The sequence below is a fragment of the Carlito syrichta genome, unplaced genomic scaffold, assembly GCF_000164805.1.
Source record: "Carlito syrichta isolate Samal-C Ts95f unplaced genomic scaffold, Tarsius_syrichta-2.0.1 Scaffold315561, whole genome shotgun sequence".
NCBI lineage: Eukaryota > Metazoa > Chordata > Mammalia > Primates > Tarsiidae > Carlito > Carlito syrichta.
The window spans coordinates 827,635-834,145 of record NW_007259657.1 but is presented as its reverse complement, the minus strand read 5'-3'; the positions used below and the strand labels follow the sequence as shown (position 1 = coordinate 834,145).

The following is a 6,511-nucleotide window of genomic DNA, read 5'->3' as shown; positions in this document are numbered from 1 at the left end:
TCACCTCAGCCTCCCAAAGGCGCGGGATTACAGGCTGAGCCACCGAACCCGGCTTACTATACTACTTTTAAATGAGATTGATCTGTGTGTCCTGATACAAACTGATGCCCCAAATATACTGATGATGAAAGTCTGTACACCCAGGAAATGGGAAAATGATGACACCACAGGAGACACTCAGTACACGGCATCAAACAACTGTAGGTGGAAGCCATCACACACCAAAGCAAGAAAAAGTGAAAATAAACAGTAAAACAAGAATATAAGTCTGGGCATAGTAGCTCACGCCTATAATCACAGCACTTTGGGAGGCCAAGAAGGGAGGATCACTTGAGCCCAGGAGTTTGAGACCAGCCTGGGCAACATAGTAAGACCTCATTTCTACAAAAATAAAATAAAATAAAAAGGGGGATATAATTAGGTCATTAAAAATGCTCCCTCTCTGCTTCATGACCCCTTGGTTCTTCCTGTAAATTGAACTGTGAGGACCTTTCCTATGTACCATCGTTAACCCTCACCAAAACACAAACCACTGGGGATGGGATAAGGACAAGGATAGTTGATAGTGCATAGTGAGGTATCATTCACAAAAATTCTAAATTAGACAACTCAAAATTTGTGCCTGCAGCTAATTTTTTGAGGCCAGAAGTCTGAGACCAACCTGGGCAACATGCAAGACCCTGTCTCAAAACAAAACAAAAAAAGTTGCACCTGTAGGACAGATCTCACATTTTAAAAGACTAGATTTCAGGCTGAGGTGAATGGATTGCCTGAGCCTGCAGGTTTGAGACCTCATCTCTATAATAAATAAAAAAATTAGCTGGGCGTGGTAGCGTGCACCTGTAGTTCCAGCTACTTGGAAGGCTGAGGCGGAAGGATCGCCGGAGCCCAGCAGGTCGAGGCTGCGGTGGCCGGGAGCGGCCACTGCACTCCAGTCTGGACGACAGAGACTCCAACTCAAAAAAAAAAAAAAAAAAGACCCCACTAAACTATTCAAAGAATCAATACACCAAGATTAATGATTAGGAAAAATAATACCTACCCCAGAGCATTGCCATGAGTATTAACTTAACGTTTCTAATAAAGTGCCTATCCCAATATTCAGTATAAAGCCAGCATTCAGCACCTGTGTTTTAGGGTATCCCCGTACTTCGGTTTCACTAGCATCACACTGTGCTGCTGAAGACTAGGAAAAAGAGCATGGATAAAGATTATCCCCACATACAAGACACATGAAAGGCCAGCCAACACAGGTTCAGTACACTGTGCAAAGACAGGCATTCTAGAATACAAACAGTAACCATTTCACAAACACTGGTGACTTTTTTTTTGAGTCAGAGTCTCACTCTGTTGCCCAGGCTGGAGTGCAGTAGCATGTTCACAGCCGCCACAGCCTTGACCTACAGGGCTCAGGTGATTCTTCTACCTCAGCCTTCTAAGTAGCTGGAACTACAGGCGCGTGCCACAATGCCCAGCTAATTATTTTGATTTATTGTAGAGACAAGGTCTTGCCATTTTGCCCAGGCTAGTCTCAAACCTGTGGGCTCAGGCAATTCGCTCACCTCCACCTCCCAAAATACTGGGATCATATGTGTGAGCCATCCTGCCAGACCACACTGGTGACTTAAAACTTCTGGTACAGAACCACTGGAGAAATGACAGGACAGAGCCTTTCTTCAACTCTCTCTCTTCAATATCAACCAATCAGATTAAGGTAGCAGGGGGGTAATCTGGGAGTGTTGGGGTTAAAAACTTTGGTCCTGGCCATAGTCCTGACGTGAAAAAACACTGAAGGACTTCAGGACAACAGCTCCAGCTCTCACAATTCCAGTGAGCAGCTCAATCCACCAGCCTCTCCAGTCCCCCGTCCTTACCAGTATCCACATGAAGGCTGGGGACTCAGGACCTGTGCTTCGTCAGTAGAAAGCAAGCAAGTCAAAAATGAGGTAAGAGAGTCCCAAAGCTCATCTGGGTGGGATACTACTGCATGCTACATAGCAGGTCTGTGCTACAAGTTCCTCCTTCCTGTTTTTTATGGGAAAAATTCTAAATGCCATATTACACAATGGCATTTAAAGACTAAAGTGAAGGCTCAGGAAAAATAAGGAAGTTAGTGGCATCATATCCCTCTGCACTCAGCGACACCTTCTGATCACCTGCTACAACTCAGCCACATTTTTTTACAAACTGTGAAAAGCGAATTACTCATATTAAAAAGTATAGCACTGGAACCAGTTATTTTATTGTAATGATATTTGGCTTATTATGGAATTATGGGCACTGAGGAGCTTATGACAAAAAAATTCAATTTTACTATATGTTTCACATGTTTCTAACATATAGTAACATGTGAAACAGTCACCAACATGTGTTAGAGATTCACTGATACATGTTGTGCAACAGTAATCTGTTGGACTTCTTCCACCTGGTGTTTTTCTATTTGAGCCCACAATGCAGTCTCATTCTCTTCCTCCCACATTAATAACATGTAATTTATTGTCCAGTCTGTTGTTCGAAGATGATGTAGAAGGACACACTCATGATTCCTGAAAACCACTTCTCAGCTGACTGATCAGAAGTGTGACAAATTTCGAATGGGACATAAGTTCTTCATTGTTTTTGAATGGAAAACTTCAAGGAAACATACATTTTTGAAAAATCTCTTTATGTCCCCTTAGAAAGGACATACAAGTACAAAGGTATCTTAAAAGGTACTGCACCTAGGTCAAGCCTCCCCAACCCCATCAGCTATACCCATGTCGCTGGTGGCCCCCACACTTTTCTAAGCTATCACATACATCAGATAATAAGGGTCTGCTCACTCTAGGACTATTAATCTTTTATAAGTCTTCTGAACACAAGGAAAAAAAGTGTTTAAGCAAACTTTTCAAAGTGAAATACCTCTCCTTGTGCTGACATCGAGCTCTTCGTAGTAGTTAAATACACAAGTGGAATGGTCATCATATGCAAAATTCTGTGCTACTGACTGACTTATAAGAACACAATGAAAAAATGCTGATGTTATCTGTTCATTTCTCTCTCTCACCCCAAGTGTTCTGCCCTTCCTAATTTGAGAACAGATAGAGGCAGACCAACCTACAATGGCCATAAAAATTCTAGCAAGAGGCAAGAAGCACAGGACTAGTTTTACCGGCAGTCAGCAGAGAACAAAACACTTCTCCATGTCTCATTTTCTTCATGCCTGAAGTAACAGTGAGAGTTTAACTCTGTAACAGGCAAGTCAGAGAACAGATAAAACTATTTTGAAATGCAAAAAGTACTTGACAAAATTTAAGATAAAAACCCAACTTTAGTACACTGTGATTGATGCCTTGGCAAGCAATTCAGAATAAAGAGCACAAATGTGGCTTTACATTTATAGACCCCTTCACTGTGTGAAAAACCCCAACTCCTTTACACTGCTGAACCAATTCTAAAACTGGCAGGTAGAGGTGGCAAAGGCTATGATGGAGAAAAGATATAAAGTGATTTGACCACAAAGTGAAAGGGCAAGCAAGGGGTATTATTATCCTGATTTCAGCAATTCAACAGGCACGGACTAAGCTGAAAGAAGAAAAACGAATCTGTACTGGAAGATGGAGCCTGGCAGGTACACGGCTACCATCAAACCCAAGAAGGATGAGATCACCTATCTTCACTAGAGAAAACAATGGGCCAGGCAAAGTGGAACCTGGTAAAGTAATCCCAATGGGCTGGGCTTGGTGGCTCAGCCTGTAATCCCCACGCTTTGGGAGGCTGAGGTGAGTGAATTGCCTGAGCCCGTGGGTTCGAGACCCGCCTGGGCAACTTGGCGAGACCTCATCTCTACAATAAATAAAAAAAATTAGCCAGGCGTGGCAGCGCGCGCCTGTTGTTCCAGCTACTTGGAAGGCTGAGGCGGAGGGATTGCCGGAGCCCAGCAGGTCAAGGCTGAAGTGGCCGGGAGCGGCCACTGCACTCCAGCCTGGGTGACAGAGTGAGATTCCAACTCAAAAAAAAAAAAAAAGTAATCCCAACGCTTTGGGAGGCTGAGGCAGGAGGACTGCTTGAGGCCAGGAGTTTGATACATGCCTGGGAAACATAGCAAGACCTGGTTCTACCAAAAATTAAAGAATTGATTGGGCACAGTGGCATGTGCCTGTAATCCCAAGCTACATGGAAGGATCATTTGACCCTGGGAATTAAAAGTTACAGCAAACTATGACTGTATCACTGAATTACAGCCAAGGCGACAACACAAGACCCTATCTCTATTAAAAAAATAAATGTTTTTTAAAAAATAAAGAAAAAGATGTGTTCCTACAACAAGAACCTATAGAGTAAGAATGCAATCCAGGAAATGGGCTTAGAAGTTTGGCAGGAGGTCCCTCTCCTCTAAAGCAAGGTGGTTGTAGATGTGATAAGCCACTCCATTTCAGAAAGGAAAGGCACACAGCACTGGCCCAGGCATACGTGCCCTATAACGTGAAGGCTCCAAATACTTCCAGTAAGCAGTCCCGTCCTGACTTTTGGTCCGTGTATCTGTTTCTCCAACCAGAATGAGTCGAGATGGCATTATCACAGGCTCCCTGCCTCTGACACAGAGCCAATGAGAACAGTTTAAAACGACCTAGGCTTGTACATCTATGTTGACACTACAGAATTGTTTAATTCCAAACAAGTTGTAATCACGAAGCAGTAAGACTGTGAACAGCCTGAATGTGAATCCCAGCTCATACCACCTTAAATGATGAACAGCTCTGGACATGTCAGTCAACTTTTCTGAGAGAACCTATCTTTAAAAAAACACCACCACCTATTTCACAGGTAATGCAGAAGCTCCTGTCACCCCCAGTATTGGGCAGTTTCTCACCAAATTAGCTGGACTGGGAAATAACATCCTATTTCTAAGGTGGATAATTAACACATTTTTGTGAAAAGTTACTAATTTTACAGTAAAATCAATATAAATATATAAAATATTTAATATAAAGTATTTCAGAAGTGTTAAGAATCAATTTTTATTTTGTTCTGAAGAAATCATCTGAAAATTTAAAGAATCTTGGGAGGGGGGAAGCGATGAGCAAGTTAGCCTTTACATGGTCAATCCTTTTGATTTAAAAGCATTTAGTAAGAAAAAAGGAAAATAAACACATGACCAGGTCCAGCTCAAGCATGAAAAAGCTCAATTATGTTAAGTTTCTATTGGATAAATGACTCACTCTATGGAAAATCAGAAATACTTTCCATTTTTCTTATCACAATCAAAAGAAAACGATCAATTATCCTACAGTGGAGATGGAACAAACACACAATAACGAGTAACACAAACTAGCAGTCAACACAAACACATTCATGTGTATCGTTGGCTAAAATTATTTTCATTTTCTCAGAAATACACCTTGAGACCACAAATAAAGCAGCAAATTTAAGTAGACACTGTAAACAGTCAATGATAAGACACACTAGATCTCTCAAACCCAGGCCACCCCCTATGTGAACACTGACCTCGCTTCTACCTCACTCTGTGTGATCTTAAGTTACTTGCTGTCTCTGTGCCTCGGTTTCCTCATCTGTAACCTATGGCTAATAGTACTGACCACATCAGAGGACTGCCATGAGAATTATGTAAATCAGTGTAAGGAACCTCTTAAAGAGTTTCTGGCACACAGCAGGCACTCAACACATCTTGACAATTATTATTATTCCCATTTAGCATTTTCCTGTTAGAAGAAATGCCAATCATCAAACTAAGTATTATTTACAACAATATTTCACAAGCCCTGTGGGATTTTTCCAAGTCCCTTCTTTGAGCTGTCTTCCTGACAACCTACATTTACAGGCACATCAGTCATTCAGCTCAGCTCTCTTCCCCTGTTGGACAATGAGTGATTTTTTTTAGTCATTCAACAGCCTTACTGCAGAGCCTCCAATACTTCCCAAAGGAAGGCGTCAGGGGCTACTTCTGAAATGGTAAAAGCATAAATGGGAAAGGACAGACTGACAGTATGACACTGAGCTTTCTTGCTTAAAACTGCTTTAAACATGAGCATCTGCACAAGAATCACACTAGGCACGTGGTGTGAATTGTGTACACGCTGAAGTCGGACCTCGGGAGCTGCGCTGGGTCCACACATTTCTCATCTAGAGAGCAGCTGTGATCGAAGCCCGCCTTCCCCTGACCATGGAGAGTTTCAAAACGTGCAAAGCTGAGGGGACAGACAGCAGCATACTTTAACAGGCTAACAGAAGCTGGGCCCGACATTTCCAAGGCTGTTTAAGCCCCCAAAGGAAGCGACTCCTGCAGTCTCACGAGGACACCCCGCGGGCCACAAGCCCGAATCGCCGTTTTTCAAATGAAGCCGGACACCCGAGTTTCCCAGAGTCCCCGGTTAGGGGGCTCTGCGGGTTCCCGCAGCCTCAGTTCCGGGCAGAGTCCAGTGGAAAAAGCGCCCGCAGAGGAGCGTGCAGACGAGGACACGCGGGCCAGCGGGACAGTCCACCGCGAGCCGCACCGACAGCGGCCGCCCTG

General features: G+C 43.3%; 1 protein-coding gene across 1 annotated transcript in view; it reads right to left on the bottom strand.

Moving 5' to 3' along the window:
- Positions 1 to 6,511, bottom strand: part of PPP4R3A (protein phosphatase 4 regulatory subunit 3A) — a 43,938-nt gene that overhangs the window by 36,172 nt on the left and 1,255 nt on the right. The gene's annotated exons all lie outside the window — the stretch shown is intronic.